Genomic DNA, 27,591 nt, shown 5'->3' with positions numbered 1-27,591 from the left:
AAACCGGCGACCCTCATCATACGCTAACAAGAAGAAAAACCGGGGGGGAAATCGTTTTTTTCATGAGGAAGTGTAAACTGTAATATAGTCTATTAGCGTAGAGAAAATGCTGCTGTTGTTAAACTAATTGTCTGCAACTCTACACATGTTTCCATTGAGCTGATGTTGCAGTGTTGTAGACATTCAATCTTCATCTCTACCAATTAAATTGTTAACATACACAATCTGCATACATTCTATCCAAGGCAATAATCAGCCAATCAAAAACATTATCGACATAAATCCCATAAAAACACACTTAAGGCAGCAACACCGGCAAGTGCGCAGTTATAACCTACTGAAACTGTCCATTCCTTACCGCAGTATATTATGAGCAGACTGGTCAGTAGCACCACAGCCCAGAAAGTTGAAGACATTCTTGGCCAGGTAGTGACATTTCTCCGCCGACCCAGTTTACGAGACGAAGCCATTGAGTTTCAGTTAACCCGTAGCGAAAGAAATTGGACAATTCACCAGCCAGGTCGCGCTCGATGGGAGCGCCTCTCGCCACGAGTAATCCCAAAAAAAGACATCTCGAGAATGTCCTAGTCCAAGATAAACCCCGGTGTCCGAGCGTAGGCTAATGCACTGTGAAAAGGAATGCTGTCTGGTGCCTGGTGGATGTCCGTTTCAATAGTACATATTATTTAGATAGGATATGATCCAATTACGAATCAGACATGAAGCTACGTGTTATACGTATCCGTGTTCTCTGAGAATGGATTCAACGAATTCAAAGCAGGTCGTTGACATTTCCCAAAAATAGAGGGGAAATGTTCTCGCAACCTCATGCCACACACTTGGGGCTATAAAACAATCTGATACTTGGGGTCACGCTTTTTCAGATACTGCTCAATTGTCTGCTTCCTTCAAGCGGTCTCGGGGGCGTTTTGACTCGAGGCACATGCAGGCAACATTGGGGGCAGTCAAGACATCGCAATTATCGAATGACTGACCCATCACCGCAGTACAAAAGGAGCGCTAGCAATTTCAACCAATCACCGCACATAATAGCGTATTATATGGTTTAATCAAGCCACACTTCTACACACTTTTCCCCGTGACCCTCGTCAGCGCATTTTCGAGACAAATTAGACAAAATCATATTGCCAGGGAAAAAGTCAGAATTCCCCCAGAAAAACAAAGCATTTTTTGCTAGCAAATATCTCAACAAATCCTGGAGGGACTCAACATGTGAATCAATCCACCAGAGCGGAGGGGCCTAATGGGAGGGATATGTAAACTGAAATGTGTTGTTATTGGCAGAGGTTTCAAACTCTTTGTTATTGGTCTATTAAACTTTTACCACATAGTGATGTCACGAGGCAAACCAAACTCCACCCATGCGAAACTTGCTGATTGGAATGTCCTGTGTAGCTTGTATTTTCAACCAGCAACTATTACATTATCGATTTTTTTCTCACTTTTACAGTGTTAGATTCTTCAGCTGCTGTATAGTAGAATATTATACTAGCTAGCTGTTCACGGAGAGAGTCAATCACACCATCCCATACAAGTCTAATATGTTATATCTTGTACTCACACATTTCTATACCCAGTGAGAGTTTGGAAACACAAAGCTACATTCTGGGATTCTAAAAAACGTCTGCCCTGTTACTTGGAATGTGCAGAAGATGAATGTCCACCACTCCAGTGTTTAATTGCTATATTGTAATGACTTCGCCACCATGGTCTATTTATTGCCTTATCTCCCTTATCCTACCTCATTTGCACATGTTGTATATAGACTTTTTCTACTGTATTATTGATTATGTTTGTTTATTCCATGTGTAGCTCTGTTGTTGTATGTGTCAAACTGCTTTACTTTATCTTGGCCAGGTCGCAGTTGCAAATGAGAACTTGTTCTCAACTAGCCTACCTGGTTAAATAAGATTTTAATTTTTTTTTTTTATCCCGGAGTCGCCTCTTCACTGTTGATGTTGAGACTGGTGTTTTGCGGGTACTATTTAATTAAGCTGCAGATGAGGACTTGAGAGGCGTCTGTTTCTGTCACGTTCTGACCTTACTTCCTTTTATGTCTTTGTGTTAAGTTGGTCAGGGCGTGAGTTGGGGTGGGTAGTCTTCTTTTTTCTCTGTTATATTTCTATGTGTTTGGCCTAGTATGGTTCTCAGAGGCAGGTGTCATTCGTTGTCTCTGATTGAGAATCATACTTAGGTAGCCTGTTTTCCCAATTTTGGTTGTGGGTGTTTAATTTTGGTTTAGTGTCTGTTCACCTGGCAGAACTGTTTCGTTTTCTCTTTGTTATTTTGTGTAGTGTTCCGTTTTTCAATTAAAATATGATGAACACTTACCATGCTGCATTTAGCTCCTTCTCTCCTTCCACCAACGGGAATCGTTACAGTTTCTCAAGCTAGCCACTCTAATGTACTTATCCTCTTGCTCAGTTGTGCACTGGGGTCTCCCACTCCTCTTTCTATTCTGGTTAGAGCCAGTTTACACTGTTCTGTGAAGAGTTGTACACAGCATTGTAGGAGATTCAGTTTCTTGGCAATTTCTCGCAAGGAATAGCCTTCATTTCTCAGAACAGATGAGTTTCAGAAGAAAGTTCTTTGTTTCTAGCCATTTTGAGCCTGAAATCGAACCCACAAATGCTGATGCTCCAGATTCTCAACTAGTCTAAAGGCCAGTTTTATTGCTTCAATCAGAACAACGTTTTTAGCTGTGCTAACAATTGCAAAAGGGTTTTCTCATGATTAATTAGCCTTTTAAAATGATAAACTTGGATTAGCTAACTCAACATGCCATTGGAACACAGGAGAGGTGGTTGCTGATAATGGGCCCCTGTATCCTTTCAAGCACACCCTTGTCATTAACCTGTGGTGAGTTATTCACAATTTTCAATGAACAAATAAAGTTGTAATATGTAAGATGGCTAAATAAAGAGCAAAATGATTGATTATTATATTATTATTTGTGCCCGGGTCCTATAAGAGCTCTTTGTTACTTCCCACGAGCCAGGTTGTGAAAAACTCACACTAATTTTAATGTTTAATAAATGTATTGTATCGTGTGTGTGGCAAGCTTACCATGATGGCAAAAACATAATTTGAGAGTGCGCTGACCCTGGTGCTAGAGGGGGTATGCAGCTGGAGGTTGAATGTTTGAAAGGGTACGGGACTATAGAAGGTTTGGGAACCACTGGTGTAGGGAAATGTAACAACTCTCAAATTCATGGACGATGCTCTGATAGTCTATGACATCCACATTACTTATTTTAAAGCTATATTGTCACACCCTGATCTGTTTCACCTGTATTTGTGATTGTCTCCACCCCCCTCCAGGTTATGCCCATCTTCCCCATTATCCCCTGGGTATTTATACCTTTGTTCTCTGTTTCTGTTGCTCGTCTTATTTGTCAAGCCAACCAACATTTTTGTCAGCTCCTGCTTTTCCCCAGTCTCTCTTTTCCTATCTTCCTGGTTTTTGACCCTTGCCAGTCCTGACCCTGTACCCACATTGTTACTTTGACGCAGTCTGCATCTGGGTCTTACCTTCAAACCTGATAATTATATTTATTATATTCTTCAAGATTAATGATCAAATAATTGAAATGACCACTGAACAGATGCTAGAATGTATCTTTAAGAAACATTTCAAAGGCCTTGACAAATATGGCGCTATCATTGATGCTTAATAAAAACTCACGAGAGAAAATAATGCACAAACAAACCCATTTTTATTGACAACAAACCACAACATTTATGTACAACAAGTAACTAAAACTTTCATTTTACAGAAACAAATAATCTTCAAAAAGTATTTGATTTTACCTTAAAATATGTTCCGTTAGGATGCTGACACTACAGAGTGGAATTTTGGATTTCATTTGATAGTTTGATGGATTGAACAATTTCTTATGGAGCACACAGAGGGATATCTCCTTCCACATAATTCATCATTCCAGGCATCTTTACCTTAAGAGGAAACACAGAATAGAAATGACCTCTCAAATCAATTCAGATATACACACAAAAATTCAAATAAAAGTGTCTGTGTCAGATTTATTTGTTATACTTACTATGAATAACGTTTAATTTGATGAATGGATCAGTGAATGATAGTGGGCTTACTGTATCTCCAAAGTTCATCTGAACACATGGCTCTCTGGCACCGTGATAGTTATTGGGCTCGTCTTTCGCCCAGTTCTGGTGATCAAATTTAGATCCGTCACTCCAGAACCATAGCCTGTCCTGTGGGGAAGAAGTTATGTCTCAGTATCAAAGAAATTGCTGAGCGTGCAGACTGGCACTGATACCGTTGGTTGAAAAAAACATATTCTTCCACATTTTCAAAATCCCAATGCATTTCAATGGCCATAGACTTCAATGGTCAGAATGATGGTCATAACATGTCTACAACTGTTTAAAGATGGAATCCGCAGTAGAGGGCAACGGCACCACTGACCGCCCCACCACCATTGTTATTGTTTTTGTAGCAGAGCTGAGGAGCGTTGTGCAGCATGTTAACATTGCAGTACATTGTGTGCTCTTCTAGCGCATGTGAAGATGTCAGAGGGAAAAAACAGTGTTCGTTGTTTGCAGAAACATCTTTGCTGTTGTAATATCGCAAACGAATATGGCTGTTTCACCATTAAGAATTCCAGCTTTAAGATAACGACTTCCAACGAATAACAAATTACTCTCTCTATCACATTCCTATTCAGGCATTGTTTCTTCAACAAAGTACACTATGCCACTGTAGGCCTACTGGCCTAATAACTGTATACCTGGAAGAAACATAAAGGTTAACTATTGAGTTTCATCCCGTCGTTCTATTAATAAACAATGGAAAAGTTACCCTTCACTACCACGAACACACTAAAAATAAATAATAAATATAGAGAATTTGTGAAACATTAAATTACAACATGGTTTGATACAAAAATACAACACAATTCCCGATTTATATAGTTTCAAATGTCAAATGTTTAGCCTACAGTTCAAGAATATTTCCCTTTCCACTCTTGATAAAATCCTTAAAGGTCCAGTGCAGTGAAAAACTTGATTTCCCTGTGTTGTATATGTACAGCTGAAGTCGGAAGTTTACATACACCTGAGCCAAATACATTTAAACTGAGTTTTTCACAATTCCTCACATTTAATCCTAGTACAAATTCCCTGTCTTAGATCAGTTAGGATCACCACTTTATTTAAAGAATGTGAAATGTCAGAATAATAGTAGAGAGAGTAACTTATTTCAGCTTTTATTTCTTTCATCACATTCCCAGTGGGTCAGAAGATTACATGCACTCAATTAGTATTTGGTAGCATTGCCTTTAAATGGTTTAACTTGGGTCAAACGTTTCAGGTAGCCTTCCACAAGCTTCCCACAATAAGTTGGGTGAATTTTTGCCCATTCCTCCTGACAGAGCTGGTGTATGACAGCTGCGTGGTCCCATGGTGTTTAAACGTGCGTACTATTGTTTGCACAGATGAATGTGGTACCTTCAGGTGTTTGGAAATTGCTCCCAATGATGAACCAGACGTGTGGAGGTTTCTAATTCTTTTTTGGCTGATTTATTTTAATTTTCCCATGATGTCAAGCAGAGGCACTGAGTTTGAAGGTAGGCCTTGAAATACATCCACAGGTACACCTCCAATTAACTCATATGATGTCAATTAGCCTATCAGAAGCTTCTAAAGCCATGACATAATAAATTTCCAAGCTGTTTAAAGGCACAGTCAACTTAGTGTATGTAAACTTCTTGCACACTGGAATTGTGATACAGTGAATTATAAGTAAAATAATCTGTCTGTAAACAATTGTTGGACAAATTACTTGTCGGGCACAAAGTGGATGTCCTAACTGACTTGCCAAAACTATAGTTTGTTAACAAGACATTTGTGGAGTGGTTGAAAAACGAGTTTTAATGATTCCAACCCAAGTGTATGTAAACTTCATATTTTTCACAGAATTATTCCAATCCTCATAGTGTGGAAATATATTATCTATTGGATATATACTTCAACTGTGTATATATGTATATATACAGTTGAAGTCGGATATATATATACACTACTCAAAAAAATAAAGGGAACACTTAAACAACACAATGTAACTCCAAGTCAATCACACTTCTGTGAAATCAAACTGTCCACTTAGGAAGCAACACTGATTGACAATACATTTCACATGCTGTTGTGCAAATGGAATAGACAACATGTGGAAATTATAGGCAATTAGCAAGACACCCCCAATAAAGGAGTGGTTCTGCAGGTGGGGACCACAGACCACTTCTCAGTTTCTATGCTTCCTGGCTGATGTTTTGTTCACTTTTGAATGCTGGCGGTGCTTTCACTCTAGTGGTAGCATGAGACGGAGTCTACAACCCACACAAGTGGCTCAGGTAGTGCAGCTCATCCAGGATGGCACATCAATGCGAGCTGTGGCAAGAAGGTTAGCTGTGTCTGTCAGCGTAGTGTCCAGAGCATGGAGGCGTTACCAGGAGACAGGCCAGTATATCAGGAGACGTGGAGGAGGCCGTAGGAGGGCAACAACCCAGCAGCAGGACCGCTACCTCCGCCTTTATGCAAGGAGGAGCACTGCCAGAGCCCTGCAAAATGACCTCCAGCAGGCCACAAATGTGCATGTTTCTGACCGTTTGAGCAGACACAGACTCCATGAGGGTGGTATGAGGGCCCGACGTCCACAGGTGGGGGTTGTGCTTACAGCCCAACACCGTGCAGGATGTTTTTCATTTGCCAGAGAACACCAAGATTGGCAAATTCGCCACTGGCGCCCTGTGCTCTTCACAGATGAAAGCAGGTTCACACTGAGCACATGTGACAGACATGACAGTCTGGAGACGCCGTGGAGAACTGCAACGTCCTCCAGCATGACCGGTTTGGCGGTAGGTCAGTCATGGTGTGGGGTGGCATTTCTTTGGGGGGCCGCACAGCCCTCCATGAGCTCGCAAGAGGTAGCCTGACTGCCATTAGGTACCGAGATGAGATCCTCAGACCCCTTGTGAGACCATATGCTGGTGCGGTTGGCCCTGGGTTCCTCCTAATGCAAGACAACGCTAGACCTCAAGTGGCTGGAGTGTGTCAGCAGTTCCTGCAAGAGGAAGGCATTGATGCTATGGACTGGCCCGCCCATTCCCCAGACCTGAATCCAATTGAGCACATCTGGGACATCATGTCTCGCTCCATCCACCACAGACTGTCCAGGAGTTGGCAGATACTTTAGTCCAGGTCTGGAAGGAGATCCCTCAGGAGACCATCCGCCACCTCCTCAGGAGCATGCCCAGGCGTTGTAGGGAGGTCCTACAGGCACGTGGAGGCCACACACACTACTGAGCCTCATTTTGACTTGTTTTAAGGACATTACATCAAAGTTGGATCAGCCTGTAGTGTGGTTTTCCACTTTAATTTTGAGTGTGACTCCAAATCCAGACCTCCATGGGTTGATAAATTTGATTTCCATTGATAATTCTTGTGTAATTTTGTTGTCAGCACATTCAACTATGTCAAGAAAAAAGTAATTAATAAGAATATTTCATTCATTCAGATCTAGGATGTGTTATTTTAGTGTTCCCTTTATTTTTTTGACTAGTGTATATATATATTTCCACACTATGAGGATTGGAATAATTCTGTGAAAAATATGATAATGCCCTTTTAGTGTAAGTGCTGTTTGAAAAGAACGCTATTTGAAGTAAGTTCTTTGTTGTAATATCGTAAACGTAAGTGGCCGTTTCAATATTATGGATTCCAGCTTTAAGCTAGAAATGCCATACAAACTTCCAAATGGGCAGACTGGTCTGGAATAGCTTACTTTTTGAACTGTAACCGTTTTAAATTCACATAAAAGCTCCATAGGATTCAGTGTGAAATATTTGGATTAGTCATTGCTCTTGAAATGTTAATGCTACAAACATTAAATCAACATTGACATGTACAGGCTGATATACAGACGGACTCAAATTATGTTGATCGCTGGTCAAAAGATTGTTGATACTTCTTGTACTTTTTGAACAATAACCATTTAAAATGTGCATTAAAGCTCCATAGACTTCAAAGGTGCCTTCAGATTAGCCAGTGCTCTTGATCCATTTAAGATACAAGCACCAACTCAACATGGAAATGTGCAGACTGACTCAACTTAGATTGCATCAAAACAGCTTTTTTCTTCCATTCATATTTTTTTTAAACTATATAGCGTGTTCTATCCCCATTCATTTAAATGGTGTAACGCAGACTTCAACATTATAAACTGAAATCACTGCCAAAGAACTTTCAGAATGTTAAAACATATTTAGATATTAAAACAATTAATAACCTATGATGCCATAGTACTCACTCTAGCCTACTATGCTGTCCCACTACAACACACTGTGTGTCAGTGGCTACTGCAGTGGGCATCTATAAGATCTTCCAATCCTAGATCTGGGGCCGTATCCACAAAGCTTCTCAGAGTATTGGTCGTAAGTTATGAGAACATATTTATCTTATGGATAAAAATAAAAGCTATACATGAAGTCTCATTAGTCATAAGAGTCACACCTAGTCGGCAGATATTTAGGACACCTCATGAGAAGTCCTAACGAGTTAGGAGTTGTTACCAGCAGGTGTTTTGATAATAGAAAAGGGCAGTGAGTCAGTGCTTCCTCCACCACAGACAGGACATTTCTTTGGAGTTGTTAACATAATGTTTTGATATTTTTATCTGATCAACCCATAAATAATCTAGACCTACATGCAACAGTATCTCTTGTGCTTAAGACAATGATTTCACATGAGGCCTTATTCACATGATATGCCTAAATACTTCTAACCACTAGGCTAATAAATACTCACATATTGTTTCCGATTATTTCAATAACCATGTTTTTTCAAGCGGAATATCATGTTGTTAAAAGAATGCCCAAATTTGGCATGCTTATAGAATTGGGTAATTGAAAGCATTTAGGGGCTATGTAAACTTTAATGGTGTTCGGTAAAAATAATAGCCCTTTCAAGCATTTATGTAACATTTCGGAAAGTAACTTGATGCCTATTTTTATTTGGATTATTTCATTAATCTACATCATGTTATTTCAAGCGGAATATCGTGTTTTGTAAAAAAAAAAAATGCAATTCTTTAAAAAATTGGGCAATTGACAGCATCTAGGGGCTATGTCAACTTCAATAGTGTTCGGTAAGAATATCACCAATTTCAAATGTGTCATGTGCCAAAGTGATTTAGAGTTGTTAAACTGGAATGATGTGTGTGTGAACATAACGTTAATATTATCAAGATTCTGCCTTTAACAACCATTATACTGTGTGACTCAGTGCAGAATGCCTATCACATTATTAAAAACATCAGAATTGGTAAAAAAAAATAAAAAATAATTATGCATGCCAAGATATTAGGCAAGAATTAAGGGTATGCAAAGAGATACTACAGAGGGTAGTACATCACTGGGGCCAAGCTTCCTGCCATCCACAACCTCTATACCTGGAGGTGTCAGAGGAAGGCCCTAAAAATGGTCAGACTCCAGCCACTCCAGTCATAGACTGTTCTCTCTTCTACCGGCAAGCGGCTACCGCATGGCAAGTATAGGTGCAAGAGGCTTCTGAACAGCTTCTACCCCCAAGCCATAAGACTCTTGAACATCTAATCAAATGGCCACCCAGACTATTTGCATTGCCCCCTCTTTTACACCGCTGCTACTCTCTGTTGTTATCATCTATGCATAGTCACTTTAATAACTCTACCTACATGTCCATATAACCGGTGCCCCCGCACATTGACTCTGTACCGGTACCCCCTGTATACAGTATATATATAGTCTCGCTATTGTATTTTACTGCTGCTCTAATTACTTTTTACTTTTTCTTATTCTTATCCGTATTTTTAAAAATTGCATTGTTGGTTAGGGGCTCGTAAGTAAGCATTTCTCTGTAAGGTCTACACCTTTTGTATTCGAGGGCATGTGACTAATAAAATTTGATTTGATCGTGTCAGGCGTAAATTATATGGGCCCTGACTTCAGAAGTGGCCCTTGACATAATGATGAGTATACCAAAAATCCTCTAAATCTGAGTATACTCTAGCGGAACTGTCCAGGGAGAGTAAACATTTCACTTTTACTGTAGTAATTTTCTATGAAGGTACAGTGCCTTGCGAAAGTATTCGGCCCCTTTGAACTTTGCGACCTTTTGCCACATTTCAGGCTTCAAACATAAAGATATAAAACTGTATTTTTTTGTGAAGAATCAACAACAAGTGGGACACAATCATGAAGTGGAAGGACATTTATTGGATATTTCAAACTTTTTTAACAAATCAAAAACTGAAAAATTGGGCGTGCAAAATTATTCAGCCCCTTTACTTTCAGTGCAGCAAACTCTCTCCAGAAGTTCAGTGAGGATCTCTGAATGATCCAATGTCGACCTAAATGACTAATGATGATAAATACAATCCACCTGTGTGTAATCAAGTCTCCGTATAAATGCACCTGCACTGTGATAGTCTCAGAAGTCCGTTAAAAGCGCAGAGAGCATCATGAAGAACAAGGAACACACCAGGCAGGTCCGAGATACTGTTGTGAAGAAGTTTAAAGCCGGATTTGGATACAAAAAGATTTCCCAAGCTTTAAACATCCCAAGGAGCACTGTGCAAGCGATAATATTGAAATGGAAGGAGTATCAGACCACTGCAAATCTACCAAGACCTGGCCGTCCCTCTAAACTTTCAGCTCATACAAGGAGAAGACTGATCAGAGATGCAGCCAAGAGGCCCATGATCACTCTGGATGAACTGCAGAGATCTACAGCTGAGGTGGGAGACTCTGTCCATAGGACAACAATCAGTCGTATATTGCACAAATCTGGCCTTTATGGAAGAGTGGCATGAAGAAAGCCATTTCTTAAAGATATCCATAAAAAGTGTCATTTAAAGTTTGCCACAAGCCACCTGGGAGACACACCAAACATGTGGAAGAAGGTGCTCTGGTCAGATGAAACCAAAATTGAACTTTTTGGCAACAATGCCAAACGTTATGTTTGGCGTAAAAGCAACACAGCTCATCACCCTGAACACAGCATCCCCACTGTCAAACATGGTGGTGGCAGCATCATGGTTTGGGCCTGCTTTTCTTCAGCAGGGACAGGGAAGATGGTTAAAATTGATGGGAAGATGGATGGAGCCAAATACAGGACCATTCTGGAAGAAAACCTGATGGAGTCTACTAAAGACCTGAGACTGGGACGGAGATTTGTCTTCCAACAAGACAATGATCCAAAACATAAAGCAAAATCTACAATGGAATGGTTCAAAAATAAACATATCCAGGTGTTATAATGGCCAAGTCAAAGTCCAGACCTGAATCCAATCGAGAATCTGTGGAAAGAACTGAAAACTGCTGTTCACAAATGCTCTCCATCCAACCTCACTGAGCTCGAGCTGTTTTGCAAGGAGGAATGGGAAAAAATTTCAGTCTCTCGATGTGCAAAACTGATAGAGACATACCCCAAGCGACTTACAGCTGTAATCGCAGCAAAAGGTGGCGCTACAAAGTATTAGCTGAAGGGGGCTGAATAATTTTGCACGCCCAATTTTTCAGTTTTTGATTTGTTAAAAAAGTTTGAAATATCCAATAAATGTCGTTCCACTTCATGATTGTGTCCCACTTGTTGTTGATTCTTCACAAAAAAATACAGTTTTATATCTTTATGTTTGAAGCCTGAAATGTGGCAAAAGTTCGCAAAGTTCAAGGGGGCTGAATACTTTCGCAAGGCACTGTATTTTAACTTTTTTTCAAATATGACAATTGGGTAGCTTTTCCACATTTGCCTGAACAGCATCATATCCTCCAATCCAGGTCAGAGGGAAATCGGCAGTCTTGATCAACACCACCGCCTGTAGAAATTAGGACTCCTCAGAGCTGTGCACAGACGCCAGGTTTGCTCCAAGGTACTTTACAGTGTTCTGCACAGACGTCAGTTTTCTTCCAAGGAACATACAGTGGCGCTAGAGCAAGCCATAGACAGGGACAAAGACATGTCATAATGTAGGTATTAGTCAGTTGTCCAGTCTTTTTGAGAATTTGTGGTCTAGGACTCTCACAATCAAATATTGTCCATCACAACTAATGTTCTTTGAAATAGCCTCTTCGAGATATTAGTTTCTCTGTCTTAACCCATGGCCTGTGGGTTACAATATACAGGAGTTATGACTCCACACATTAAACAAATATTGCAAAGACTATAGAAAATTCAAAATTAGACAATAACTTAAAGTGGAGGTTCAGTACTTTACATGAGGCATGTGCCTGTTTAGGTAAGGCCAAATCCCCTTTAATGTATCGTCAATCCAAATAAGCCAGTTGAATTCAATTGAACTTCTTTAATTCACAGTAAAGCTAAGCATTATACCTCTGCTTCAGGCCATGTCCTTGCAGTCTCGACAAACATGAAGAAGCGTGAATTAAACTGGAACCAGCCTGTGGGGCTTTTTAAAAATCTGCTGCAGATCCCATCATAGCATCTGTAAGGAGAAGACACAGGGCACGTTAGAAATTGCAGCCGACTTTCAAGGTGGGTAGAGACTGACTGATCTACAATACGCACGCACACACACACACACACATTGCATGAATGATTGAATGAATGCTGTAAAGCGTGAGATGAACTCTCTTACTTGCTTCGTCCAGAGTTAGGGTATCACCCAGTGCAAAGGCAGCACTGACCAGCAGAAGAATGGTCAACATCACCATGTTGATAGTCTCCTGAGAGAGAAAGAGAGAGACACACAGATAGACAGACAGTGAAAGAGAAGCCATCAAGACAATTTCACTGAGTACTTCAGTGTGCAGATGAGTGCAGTGTTTCCCTAACCTCTCTTTGAGTACCCCCAGTCATTCCACTTATCTGATGAATTACAGTACTATCACATCAGAGCAGATTCAGCTAATGAAGGGCTGAGGGATATTACGTATGATCTCTTCCACCACAAAGAGGAGATTAGCCTAGCACACAGGAATAACAGGTATCACCTCCTCCATCACATGGAGGAGATTAGCCTAGCACACAGGAATAACAGGTATCGTCTCTTCCATGATATAGAGGAGATTAGCCTAGCACACAGGAATAACAGGTATCATCTCTTCCATGATATAGAGGAGATTAGCCTAGCACACATGAATAACAGGTATCATCTCTTCCATGATATAGAGGAGATTAGCCTAGCACACAGGAATAACAGGTATCATCTCTTCCATGATATAGAGGAGATTAGCCTAGCACACAGGAATAACAGGTATCATCTCTTCAATGATATAGAGGAGATTAGCCTAGCACACAGGAATAACCGGTATCATCTCTTCCATGATATAGAGGAGATTAGCCTAGCACACAGGAACATGCATGTCCTCCAAATGGCTCCCTATTCCCTATGTACTGCACTTTGACCATGGCTCACAGCGCATAACATAGAGAATGGGACGCATCTGATATCTTGTCTGAGATTCACTATCTAGTTCAAAAGGTAAGGATAAGTCTGTGCTCTTGCATTCAAACTCGTTTTTTAACTTCCCCACACATTTCTTGTTAATTAAACTATAGTTTTGGCAAGTTGGTTATGACATCTACTTTGTGCATGACACAAGTCATTTTTCCAACAATTTTTTACAGACAGATTATTTCACTTATAAGTCACTGTATCACAATTCCAGTGGGTCAGAAGTTTACATACACAAAGTTGACTGTGCCTTCAAACAGCTTGGAAAATTCCAGAAAATGATGTCAAGGCTTCAGAAGGTTCTGTTGGCTAATTGACATAATTTGAATCAATTGGAGGTGTATCTGTGGATGTATTTCAAGGCCACCCTTCAAACTCAGTGCCTCTTTGCTGGACATCATGGGAAAATGAAAAGACATCAGCCAAGACATCAGAAAATATATTGTAGACCTCCACATGTCTGGTTCATCCTTGGGAGCAATTTCCAAACGCCTGAAGGTACCACCTTCATCTGTACAAACAGTAGTATGCAAGTATAAACACCATGGGACCACGCAGCCGTCATACCGCTCAGGAAGGAGATTCGTTCTGTCTCTTAGAGATGAACGTACTTTGGTGTGAAATGTGCAAACCAATCCCAGAACAACAGCAAAGGACCTTGTGAAGATGCTGGAGGAAACTGGTACAAAAGTATCTATATCCACAGTAAAACAATTCCTATATCGACATAACATGAAAGGCCGCTCAGCAAGGAAGAAGCCACTGCTCCAAAACCGCCATAAAAAAGCCAGACAACAGTTTGTAACTGCACATGGGGACAAAGAAAGTACTTTTTGGAGAAATGTCCTTTGGTCTGATGAAACAAAAATAGAACTGTTTGGCCTTTATGACCATCGTTATGTTTGGAGGAAAAATGGGGAAGCTTGCAAGCCGAAGAACACCATCCCAACTGTGAAGCAAGGGGGTGGCAGCTTCATGTTGTGGGGGTGCTTTGCTGCAGGAGGGACTGGTGCACTTCACAAAATAGATGGCACCGTGAGGACGGAAAACGATGTGGATATATTGAAGCAACATCTCAAGACATCAGTGAGGAAGTTAAAGCTTGGTCGCAAATGGGTCTTCCAAATGGACAATGACCCCAAGCATACTTCCAAAGTTGTGGAAAAATGGCTTAAGGACAACAAAGGCCAGCACAAAGTCCTGACCTCAAGCCTATAGAAAATTTGTGGGTAGAACTGAAAAAGCGTGTACGAGCAAGGAGGCCTACAAACCCAACTCAGTTACACCAGCTTTGTCAGGAGGAATGGGCCAAAATTCACCCAACTTATTGTGGGAAGCTTGTGGAAACGTTTGACCCAAGTTAAACAATTTAAAGGCAATGCTGCCAAATACTAATTGAGTGTATGTAAACTTCTGACCCACTGGGAATGTGATGAAAGAAATTAAAGCTGAAATAAATCATTCTCTCTACTATTATTCTGACATTTCACATCCTTAAAATAAAGTAGTGATCCTAACTTTCCTCAGACAGCAAATTTTTATTCTGATTAAATGTGAGGAATTGTGAAAAACTGAGTTTAAATGTATTTGGCTAAAGTGTATGTAAACTTCTGACTTCAACTGTAAGTAACTCTCGATCCATGATAAGACGGAGGATGTAAATCCATAACAGACGCTTCAAAACCTTATTCCTTATGATTCATTTTTTTGACTGTCATTTTTGCCATTGATGAATGTGTTATTCAATGCGTTTCTATGGGCCAAGGTAGTGAAGGCCAAATTCAATATCAACGGCTTTGTTCTTTTAGAATTTAACTGAAGGCAAATAGGAGTCGCAATGTGTTCTTCAGGTGGTTTGTCCTTATTCATAGACAGCAATAATGTGTCCACCTCTTCACACTAACTCAACAGAATTCAAAACTACAGTGCTTGTCTTTCATTATTTAGTCAGTTACGCTTTGATGTTAAATACTGTATTGTTGGGAAAGAACTTGAAAGTAATTATTTTACCATACTGTTTTACACCTATTGTATCCTGTGCACGTGACAAATAAACTGAGTCATTCCTCTCCACCCCTAACCAAAATCATTCCTCTCCTCCTCTAACCTCCTTCAGTAGAAACGCAAAACTAAATCATTCCTCTGTGAATTGGAAACGTCTAGGAGTAACAACGGCTCAGCTGCGAAATGGTAAGCCTCAAAAGCTCAAAGAACAGGTCCGCTGAGTGCTGAAGTGCATGAAGAATAAAAATAGTCTGTTGTCGGTTGCAACACTCACTACCGAGTTCCAAACTGCCTCTGGAAGCAACATCAGCACAAAAACTGTTAGTTGGGAGCTTCATGAAATGGGTTTCCATGGCAGAGCAGCTGCACGCAAGCCTAAAATCACCATGCCCTATGTCAAGCGTTGGCTGGAGTGATGTAAAGCTCGCTGCCATAGGACTCTGGAACATTCTTCGGATAGCGTTCTCCGGCATCCGACGGCTGTTTTCTGTTCTGTGTTTTGTATTTCACCGTTCAGGACTGTTTCATTTCGTTCTCGTGGTAAGTGTCCAAATTGTATTTATTATATGAACACAAAACAAAAACAACGAGAACGAAACGAAACAGTCCTGAACGGTGAAATACAAAACACAGAACAGAAAATAATCACCCACAAACCACAGGTGAAAAAAGGCTACCTAAGTATGATTCTCAGAGACAACTAACGACACCTGCCTCTGATTGAGAACCATACCAGGCCAAACGCAAAACACAACATAGAAAAACGAACATAGACAACCCACACAACTCACGCCCTGACCTTACTAAAACAAAGACATAATAAAAGAACTAAGGTCAGAACGTGACAGTCAAAGTCCTGGACTGGCGTAGTTGCGCGTGTTCTGCGGTTGTGAGGACGATTGGACCTACAGAAAATTCTCTAAAACGAGGTTGGAAATTAACATTAAATGATCTACCACAGCTCTGGTGGATATTCCTGCAGTCAACATGCCAATTGCACGCTCCCTCAAAACCTGAGACATCTGTGACATTGTGATGTGCAGGGGCGCAACTTTGCCCCCCCCACATTCTGAAATAGTATTTTTGGTGTGTCTTGAACGTATCTCACCCCAGATATCTCCCTGGACTCATAGCAGGGATATTTCTGAGGTCCGGAATAGAAGCATGTAGAAACTGTCCCATCACGGAGCATATCCTAGCTCTGTATATGAAATGAAGGACATGCGTATCTGGAGCATACAATTTCAGATATACAGAAATATACAGTTTAAGATTTCCCCTGGTATTTGACCATTTTTGCCCAGTGTCACACCCCAGAACAACAGGTCTCCTGGCACCTAGTGTGGCAGGCCTCACACCTCTATAAAAACCTGTATATGAATTTGTGTCTTTCAGGGGGTTGGGGTAGGGATGAGCTAGACTCACATCCCTGAACATGCGTGTCAAATGTCACCACTCTACGTCAAACAGATGAAGAGATATAAACGTGCCTGTTATAGCACAACGTTGTGGCCATCTGAATATGCTTGCATTTGTGGAGTCTTGACATTGTTAGGAACATGCAGAATGTATACGTTTTGTTACAATACAAATATGGATATATGATTTATATGCATTTATGTGCCAGACCACACCCATGTGAAATTTTATTGGTCAGTAGCGGCCATGTATTTGAGCTACTAGTCTGGAAGATATTGTGTTGAGAGTGCTTTGTCCATAGATGCCACATATAAAGTTTCGTGCACACCCGTCTTTCGGTGCCAGAAGAGTAGCGTTTTAAGTGTCTTTCACAATTTTCTAAATTGTGAAAAATCCTTAACGGCGGACCTTATGTGTCCTTGAGGCAAATTTGTTCCTTGTGAGGAGAGGGACCTATGTACCGAATTTCAGGTCTCCTAGGTTAAGGGGAATGACCTTTTAAAATGTTCATCTTCAACTGCTTGTTATAGTGCCACCATGTAGCCAATTGACATGGCATTGCTTAAGACGATGTGTCCCTTGGCCCTTTACCTTTTTGCAAAAGCTTGGAAGTCTTACCATCTCACAGGAATTTGCATTAGAATTTTCCATTACGCAAGAATAATAATAACGGCAACAAATGTATTAGGGTTTCTCGTAGCTTCACTGCTTGAACTTCTACATATGTTTTTCCCGCATTGTATTTACAGTAGAAAGAGGTCTTTAGAAAAATATCAAATTGTGTAAAATCTTCCAAAAATCTATCAATTTTTTTATGAATGCATATTTGTGGGAAAAAAATGTCATTTTTGGATAAAAACCAAACTTTTTCATGTTTTAATGACTGTTTGAGTGTAGTTGCATAACTGGCCTCTCTGCTTAGACTGCTTTCAAGGTAAGGAAACATGGTTTCTTTCAGCATTTTTCTGTGCCAGGGACCAGTAAGGTATGTATGGCCTTCTTCCTCTGTGGAGTGCTTGGTTAAAAGATAATTGCCCATTGATTTTCTATTACAAACACATGTTTTATCTACTACCCTAACACATAGCGTTGTTTTAAGACAGTAATAACATGGACAATCAAGCTATTTGATTGTTCATGTTAAGACACCGGGGGTCTCAGAAACAAATGTGTAAAAAAAATGTATTAAACATTTGAATTTGTCCTTACTGCCATTACCTTAATAAATGCACAAAATAACACACAATTACAGTATATGTCAAGGTCACCCGAATTGAAATCAAATCAAAGTTAATTTGTCACATGCCCCGAATATAACAAGTGTAGACCTTTCCTTGAAATATGGATGGTTTGCATCAGAAAGTTATTGTTATAATCTGGTAATGTGTGTGTGTGTGTGTGTGTGTGTGTGTGTGTGTGTGTGTGTGTGTGTGTGTGTGTGTGTGTGTGTGTGTGTGTGTGTGTGTGTGTGTGTGTGTGTGTGTGTGTGTGTGTGTGTGTAACTGATTGCTTAAACCCTTCTACATTTAGAGCCAAAGTTGTAGGAAGAAAACGGACACAACCTTATTTAGCGGCTATTGGAGGTTAAATAGTTTTTTTCTCTTCCAAGTGTAGTATGGTAAGAGCAATGATATGCATTTGAACATTTGCCCATGGGATAGTACAGAGTGAATTAAAAGTAAAAAGTAGTGACTTAAAAAAACGTGGCTATATGAACTAAGCATTCAGTGGACTGCAAATGATTGTGAGGGACAAAATAACCCTCTGGAATGTTGTGGTGGACGTGTCCTCACTTACAGTGCTTTCAGAAAGTATTCACAACCCTTGACTTTTTCCACATTTTGTAGCAATTAACACGGATTTAACTGTCAGATTTCTTTATGTAATGTCAAAGTGGAAGAAGAATTATGAATTTCTTTAATGATGAATGAAAAATAAAAAGTTACATATCTTGATTAGATAAGTATTCAACTCCCTGAGTCAATACATTTTAGAATCACCGTTGCTAATGATTACAGCTGTGAGTCTTTTTGGATATGTCTCTTAGAGCTTTGCACACCTGGATTGTAGAATATTTACCATTTATTATTTTTAAAATTATTTAAGCACTGTCAAGTTGGTTGTTGATCATTACTAGACAGCAATTTTCAAGTCTCGACATAGATTTTCAAGCTGATTTGAGTCAAAACTGTAACTAGGCCTCTCGGGGACATTCAATGTCGTCTTGGTAAGCAACTCCAGTGTATATTTGGCCTTGAGTAGGTTATTGTCCTGCTGTCTGTAGGAAAGTAGTCAGAAGCAGGTTTTCCTCGAGGATTTTGCCTTTGCTTTATATTTATCCCCCCCTCCAAAAAACTCCCTTATTCTTGCAAATGACGAGAATATTCAGAGCATAATGCAGCCACCATCATGGTTGAAAATACGAAGAGTGGTAATCAATGATGTGTTGTGTTGGATTTGACCCAAACATAATTCTTTGTATTCAGGACAAAAACTTTATTTCTTTGCCATTTTTTTCCCAGTATTACTTTAATGCCTTATTGCAAACAGGATGCATGTTTTGGAATCTTTTGTATTCTGTACATATTTCCTTCTTTTCATTTTTTAAAATTAGGTTAGTATTGTGTAGTAACTACAATGTTGTTGATCCATCTTCAGATTTCTTCAATCACAGCAATTAAACTCTGTAACTGTTTTAAAATCATGGTGAAATCCTAGAGCGGTTTCGGAAGAACTTAGTACTGTGTTTTGAGCAGACTATTGGCGATTTATCTATTTGACAATCGTTCCGTACAATTGAAATAAAGTATTTCCTTGTTTACAACAGCAAATATACTGTGGTAATTTACCCAACATGTTGTATGAATGGAAAACTGATGTTGGTGTATGCTTCTCTTATTATTTTATTTGTTTCCAATCTATGTAATCCATTAAACTGTAAAAAAAAAAAATGGTTTGGTTTGGTAATTTATTATCAAGATTGGGTGTAAAATATTCCTGGACGGTGCGTATTTGAAATGTGTAGCTAAATCAAGTCATTCGTGATTGAGTTTTATGATCTATATTGTTTTTATCAAATAAAAATGTAGGCTAATGAAGTTACATGTATTTCAAATGGCATACATTATATTATTTTGCCATTATAAGGTGAACTGTTTAAATTAAATATGGGCATACGACTTCTATATTCGTATATATTGTTATTTTACTTTTTTTTTTTTACATTCATCAGCCTTACAGCTTCTGATGCTCCTGATAGGTCAATATTTCATTGTGGGCAGGAGTAGAGTATCTAGAAGCAGCTGTCTGGTATTATAATCACTTGACACGGTAGCAAGGAGAGATCAACTGCTCTGCTAGTTTATTCTTGTGGGTTTTTGGTTGCAAACAAGCCTGCTTTAAAATGCAGGTGCATGTAATCTCCGTTAGTAGTGTGGTGTCTTTGCTATGCCGGATTAAGTGATATGACATGCTATTCTATAAAATAATTTCTCTGTAATTAATATTACCTGATTGAATTAATCATGTAAATGTAATTAACTGGAAAGTTGGGCCACCACGAAAGAATGTTTATAGAGCTGTTATCTTCCGAATAAATTCTTAAAGACCTGGTAATCTTTTACATCAAAAGCGGTCAATTCTTATTTGTCACCTTATTCAGTCTCATCTGAAGTCGTAGAATTCTTGGTTATCTTCACGAACCCTGGCTAACAAGTTGAATCAGCAATACAAAATGTGGTATAATTATTTATTTACTAAATACCTAAACAATTACACAGAATTACACATACACAGGATGGGTAATACATTGATTACTAATTATGTTATAAAAGAAAACGCCTAGCGGACGGAACAGATATGATGGCTGGTTACAGAAAGAAAGGGGGTTAGGTTTTGAATGAAAGCGCTGGAAGACTGAGGAACAAAGGAATTTGGTCTCTGATCGGACCTTGTAAAACTATGCTATCGTAAATAGAGAATCTTATGCGTTCTAAATAATTCATTCAATTTCCATTCGGAAAAGGAAAATGCAAGGAATATTTACTCTGAGCTGTGCTTCAATAGGTTGGTCGTAGATGGAAGGCCGTGTTGCCCAACGGAGATCTTCCTGTCCTCTGAAGAATGTCTGGTAGAACGCATGTGGTGTAGTAACATTGTGTGTTCGGTAGAAGAGATACTTTGTCCGTCCGTTCCAAGCCCACGTTTACAGCTGCTGCTGCTCACTCACCGGATAGCAGATATCACTTCTTTAGTGAATAACAGTTCATACCAAGTTGCCATACTTTAAGCTCATGCTGAAGTTGGCTTAGTTCTGTAGTTTGATATTAGCCCTTTCAACGTATGGACCCGTCATCCTTGGAAACTCAAATGTTACATTTTCGTTAAGGGCTTATATAGTGGTGGTGAGATGGGCGTGTTTCATAGTTTACAACCAATGTCTGTTCACATGGGCGGGGCCACTGAGTTGAGCCTAGTTCACTTATGAAAACTAAATCTCTCATTTAGAAGCTAAAATTACATTACATTTTTTCAGAAATGGTTTCATATTTAAACATTTAAATTGCACAAGAATTCCATGTGAATCTGATAACTAGAATGTGTAGACTTTCCAAGATACAGTTTATGTCATCCTATCATCAGTAATAATGTCTCAGATGACAACTGACCAATGCATATTTACAACTTGTTGGAATACCGAAATATGGTTCTGGTCCCCACCCTTTTGATGTTCTCAGACTCTCTATGTTAACAAAGGGCTTTTCAAGAGTCACTCTGTAGAGTAGAGAGAGAGAGGAACGGGGGAAAGGTATTTATGAGGGTCATAAACCTCACCAACAGGCCAACGTCATGACAGTAGTGTTTTAAGAAATCCAGCGGTAATGTGCACCACAGCTCTACATTCCGCCTGTTGGTTGCAATGCACTCACACTATATAGCCTTAAAACATGGTTAAATAATGTTGAAATTATGGATGGTCAGTCCTTGCATCCATAGCTCTGTCTTTGAGTTTCAGAGTGGTTACATTTTTCCAGGCCCATCCCTCAGCTTTTTTCCCACAGAGGCGGGGTGACCGCTTTGCTATTGTTTCAAATCAAATCACATGCTGAGAATACAACGGATGCAGACTTTACTGTGAGATGCTTGCTTTACAAGCCCTTCCCAAAGAGGCAGAGTTAAATTTTTTTAATGAAAGACAAAAATAATGAGGAAAAAAATAGACAAGAATGGAGCTCTATACAGAGAGTACCAGAACAATGTGCCCTGGTACCAGCAATTTGAGGTAGATATGTACATAAAGGCAGGGTAAAGTGACTAGGCATTAATACATGTTTTGGTTTTTCTGTTGATATTTTGAGGGTGTTACGCCTGCGCTGGCTTGTCCATCTCCTTCGTCAGAAGGTGTTTCACCTGTGTTATTTAGGAGTGGCTGGCCCAGTGCTCCAGTTGAGCTTGAGAGATGTTGGGTGAGCAACACTTCAGCTGTGGTGCTTGTTTGAGTTTGTCTTGTGGGAACGTAACAGCATCAGGATAACAATGATAATTGAATAAAGAACACAGTAGTAGCAGCATATGATCAATGTAAAAGTGTGTGTGTTTTTGTGATTTGTCGGCGTGTGTGTGTCTGTGTGTGTGTGTGTGTGTGTGTGTGTGTGAGTGTCAGTGTAGTGTGAGTGTCAGTGTGGTGTGAGTGTGTGTATCTATAGTATTGTGAGTGTGCATATAGTCAGTGCAAGATAGGTTCAGTGCAGATACTCCAGGTAACCATTTAATGAACCATTTACCTATCTTATGGTTTGGACTAGTATCTGTCTTGGAGCCTGTTGAAACATGAGCCGATGATTCGGTATGGATTTTGGGACATTAGCTGTGTGAACAGCCTGGAGTGGGTGGCTGGAATCTTTGGCAATTTTTCAGGCTGTAGAATTGCATTCCTTTTTGAGGATCTGAGGGCCCATAGCAAATCTTTTCAGCCTCCTGAGGGGGAAGAGGTACTTATGTGCCCTTTTCACAACTGTGCAGGTGTACCATGTTAGGTCCTTAGTGATGTGGATGCCAAGGCACTTGAAGCTCTCGACCCACTCAACTACAGCCCATGGATGAGGGCAAACACTCCCTTTCTCCTGTAGTCCACGATCAGCTGTCCTGCAAGCACACTGCCAAGTCTCTGACCTCCCTATAGGCTGTCTCATCGCCTTCGGTGATCAGGCATACCCCCGTTGTGTCGTCATTAAACTTAATGGTGCTGGAGTCTTGCTTGGCCACGCTGTCGTGGGTGAACAGTGAGTATAGCAGGGGGCTGAGCATGGACAGTGGCGGTCAGTTTCAAACATGTTGGGATTGCACACTGGGACAGGGGGATATTGAAAATGTCCGTGAAGACACTTGCCAGCTGGCATGCGCATGCCTTGAGAACAAGCCCTGGTATTCAGTCTGGCACGGCGGCCTTGCGATTGTTAACCCGTTTTAAAGTTTTCCTCATATTAGCCATAGAGAGTGAGACAGTCATTCGGGAACAAAAGGGGCTTTCTTGCAAGGCTCAGTTTTCTAGTCCTCGAACTGAGCATAAAAGGCATTTCCCTAATTTGGGAGTTCTGCATCCCTGGGTGTCTCACTGCTGGTTTTCCCTTTGCAATCCATTATCATCTGCAAGCCCTGTCACATACGATGAGCGTCAGAGCCAGTGTAATAGGATTCCACCTTCCTCTTTTATTGTCCTTTTGCCTGTTTGATGTCTCGTAGGAGATCCTAGCGGGCTTTCTTGAACGTGTCCATGTCCGTTTCCTGTTCCTTGTAAGCGGTAGCTTTAGCCCAGTGCAGATATTGCCTGCAATCCATGGTTTTTGGTTTGGATAAGTTCGTATAGTCACTGTGGGGATAACGTGATCTATGCAGTTATTGATGAAGCCCGTGACTGATGTGGTAAACTCCTCAATGCTATCTAAAAAAATCCCAGAACATATCCGTCTGTACCAGCAGAGCAGTCTTGTAGCCTCACGTCTGCTTCATCGGACCACTTACGTATTGAGCACATCACTGGTACTTCCTGTTTGAGATTTAGTTTCTAAACAGAAAGCAGGCCTCCACCCAGTACCCTGCCCTGAACTTAGTCACTGTCACTAGCTGGCTACCACCCGGTTACTCAACCCTGCACCTTAGAGGCTGCTGCTCTATGTACATAGACATGGAACACTGGTTACGTTAATAATGTTTACATACTTTTTTTCTCATTTCATATGAACAGTATATACTGTATTCTACTGTATTCTTGTCAATGCCATGTCATTAAATTGATATATTTCTTAATTCCATTCTTTTACTTTTAGATTTGTGTGTATTGTTGTGAGTTGTTAGACACTAGTGCACTGTTGGCGCTAGGAACACAAGCGTTTCGGTACACCTGCAATAACATCTGCTAAATATGTGTATGTGACCAATAACGATTTGATTTGACAGTTGTGGTCAGATTTGCCGAAGAGAGGCAGAGGGAAGGCCTTATATGTGTTTCTGTGGGTTGAATATAAGTGTTCAATAAAGTATTGTGGCTTAAAGCCAACAACATATCTTGCCTACACTAAGTACAGTTTTATACAGGAAACCTTCAAGACATAGGTTGGATCCCAATGGCACTATATTCCCTCTGCCTTATATAGTTCACTACTTTGACCAGAGCCCTATTGCTATATTATTACGAGGTTTATGATGTTTTTTAACTTTTTTTGCATTCCTGCCATCAAAGACTTTCACAACATCTAAACACTACACTAGAAGAGGTCAGAGGTCAGGCCACTATAGTGTCCCAATTGTAGAAGATGGATATGATAGAAGACTGGTCAGGTTATCAAGGGGTAGACTTTTGACCCTATGGTTGTGTCCCACATGGCACCCTATTCCAACCACTTCTTTTGAACAGGGCTCATAGGGCTCTGGTGAGAGGTTCCATTTGGGACATTCCATCTATTCCATCGTCCTGTTCCTCCTGCAATTCAGAAACTCACCTAGACGACAGGGGGTGGTGAGAGAGAGAGGCCTCACACTCACAAAGAAAGGCATGCTAGCAATTCAACCTCTCCTCCCCTCTCTCCTCCTCTTCTCCTCACAAAGGAATGCTGCTGGTCCTACTGCATATCTCCCCCCTAACACTTCAGCCTTAAGACACTGACCTCTTCTCTTCCCCTCTCATCTCCTCTCCTCATCCCCCCCTTCTCTCTACTCCCCTGGTCCTGCAGCATATCTCCCTCCAGCACCTCAGCCTTAAGACATTGACCCTTCACCCCATCTTTACAATTACAGAATTCATAGAATGACAGCCATTCCTGTTCTATTGCAATGTTCCGTGCTGGCTGGACCGGACCGATAGCCTTACAGAAGTTGTTGTTACATGGTGTAATGTTAGGAATGTCTCATTCGTTGATTTTTATCAGAAGCCTGGATAAATAAAAATATATATTTTTAAATACAAACAATACAAACAAATGATAAAGTTAAATCACAATTTTCATAGAGCAAATGCAAAGTGCAAAATGTACCATAACCCTAATTTCATTTGAACCTTTTCTTCAACAATAAGTATAATAAAGAGGTTTGAATGTATGTATTGCTCAGTTTACTACATTTTTGTTAAAACTAAAGTTTAATACACTTTTTAAAGAAGATTTCAAATTAAATCCCACTGTGAGATTATAATGAGGTTTGTTATTTTTTGCTCTTTGTTCAAAGATTTTCACTACGATTATGTAAACAGCTAGGAGTAACATATATATATATATATATACATTTTGAATGTGAAAACTATTTCTTAGATACAAACTCAATTCACTTGTGCAAAAAAGGGAGGCTTGCGCTCCTGGCATATATGGCGATCAAATACAGTGCTGTGAAAAGGTATTTGCCCCCTTCCTGATTTCTTATTTTTTTGCACATTTGTCACACTTAAATGTTTCAGATCATCCAACAAATGTTAATGTTACACAAAGATAACCAAGTAAACACAAAATGCAGTCTTTAAGTGATAATTTTATTTATTAAGGGAAAAAAGCTATCCGAACCTTCATGGCCCTAAGTGACAAAGTAATTGCTCCCCCTTGTTAAATCATGAATTTACTGTGGTTAATCACATTTTTTTGGATAGCTGAGTTCAATTTCACCAGCCACACCCAGGCCTGATTACTGCCAGATCTGTTGAATCAAGACATCACTTAATAATAAATAGAACCTGTCTGACAAAGTGAAATAGGCCAAAAGATCTCAAAAAGCAAGACATCATGGCACATTCCAAAGAAGTTCAGGAACAGATGAGAAACAAAGTAATTGACATATATTAGTCTGGAAAGGGTTACTAAGCCATTTCTAAAGCTTTGGGACTCCAGCAACCCACAGTAATAGCAATTATCCACAAATGGAGAAAATTTGGAACAGTGGTGACCCTTCCCAGGAGTGGCCGGCCTACCAAAATTACCCCAAGAGCGCAGCGACGACTCATCCAAGAAGTCACAAAAGAACCCACATCAACATCCAAAGAACTGCAGGCCTCACTTGCCTCAGTTAAGGTCCGTGTTCAGGACTCAACCATAAGAAAGAAACTGGGCAAACCTGGCATCCATGGCAGAGTTCCAAGGCAAAAACCACTGCTGACCAAAAAGAAGATAAAGGCTCGTCTCACGTTTGGCAAAAAACATCTTGATGATCCCCAAGACTTTTAGGAAAATATTCTGTGGACTGACGAGACAAAAGTTGAACTTTTTGGAAGGTGTACGTCATGTTATATCTGGTGTAACAGTAACACAGCATTTCAGAATAAGAACATCATACCAACAGTCAAATATGGTGGGGTAGTGTGATGGTCTGGGGCTGCTTTGCTGCTTCAGGACCTGGACGACTTCCTGTGATTGGTTGAACCATGAATTCCGCTCTCTACCAAAAAATCCTGAAGGAGAATGTCCTGCCATCAGTTCGTCACTTCAAGCTGAAGCGCACTTGGGTTCTGCAGCAGGACAATGATCCAAAACACAAATATTATCTTTGTGTAATATTTTAATTTGTTTGATCTGAAACATTGAAGTGTGACAAATGTGCAAAAAAACAAACGAATCAGGAAGGGGCAAATACTTTTTCACAGCACTGTTTACTGCTTGGATTCCGATGAAGGTGTTTACATGTACTATTCATTCGAAAGATTCAACAAAAATCCAGGCGTTTTAATCAACTTATGCTTACTTCGATCATGACCTTATGATCATTATGATGTCGATTAAGATAAGTAGAGTAAGGCATTTACATGACTACTGCCATAATCAGTTTAATTTCGATTTATTAGTGTGCATGTAAACATACTCACTTAGAGAAATGTAGATTATTCTATTTAATAAAAAAACAAGGTAACAAACAGAAACAGAAGCCAGTGTACTATATACTATGTGCAATGACATGGATAGCATCACAAATCCCTATGGGCCCTGGTCAAAAGTAGCGCTATATATATATACACACACACACACGGTAGGGTTGGTATATAGCCCTATTTGGTAAAAGACCAAGTCCGTATTATGCCAAGAACAGCTCAAATAAGCAAAGAGAAACGACAGTCCATCATTACTTTAAGACATTAAGGTCAGTCAATGCAGTCTCAAAAACCATCAAGCTCTATGATGAAAATGGCTCTC

The 27,591-nt window shown here is 40.0% G+C and overlaps 1 pseudogene; it reads right to left on the bottom strand.

Annotated features, from left to right (window-relative positions):
• Positions 1-3,883: 3,883 nt before the first annotated feature.
• On the bottom strand, positions 3,884-12,764 carry LOC135561313 (ladderlectin-like; annotated as a pseudogene).
• Between the last annotated feature and the right edge of the window lie 14,827 nt (positions 12,765-27,591).

The sequence above is a fragment of the Oncorhynchus nerka genome, linkage group LG17 (assembly GCF_034236695.1).
Source record: "Oncorhynchus nerka isolate Pitt River linkage group LG17, Oner_Uvic_2.0, whole genome shotgun sequence".
NCBI classification, from domain to species: domain Eukaryota; kingdom Metazoa; phylum Chordata; class Actinopteri; order Salmoniformes; family Salmonidae; genus Oncorhynchus; species Oncorhynchus nerka.
Note: the sequence above shows the minus strand (reverse complement) of the source record. Positions and strands in the feature narration are given on the sequence as shown.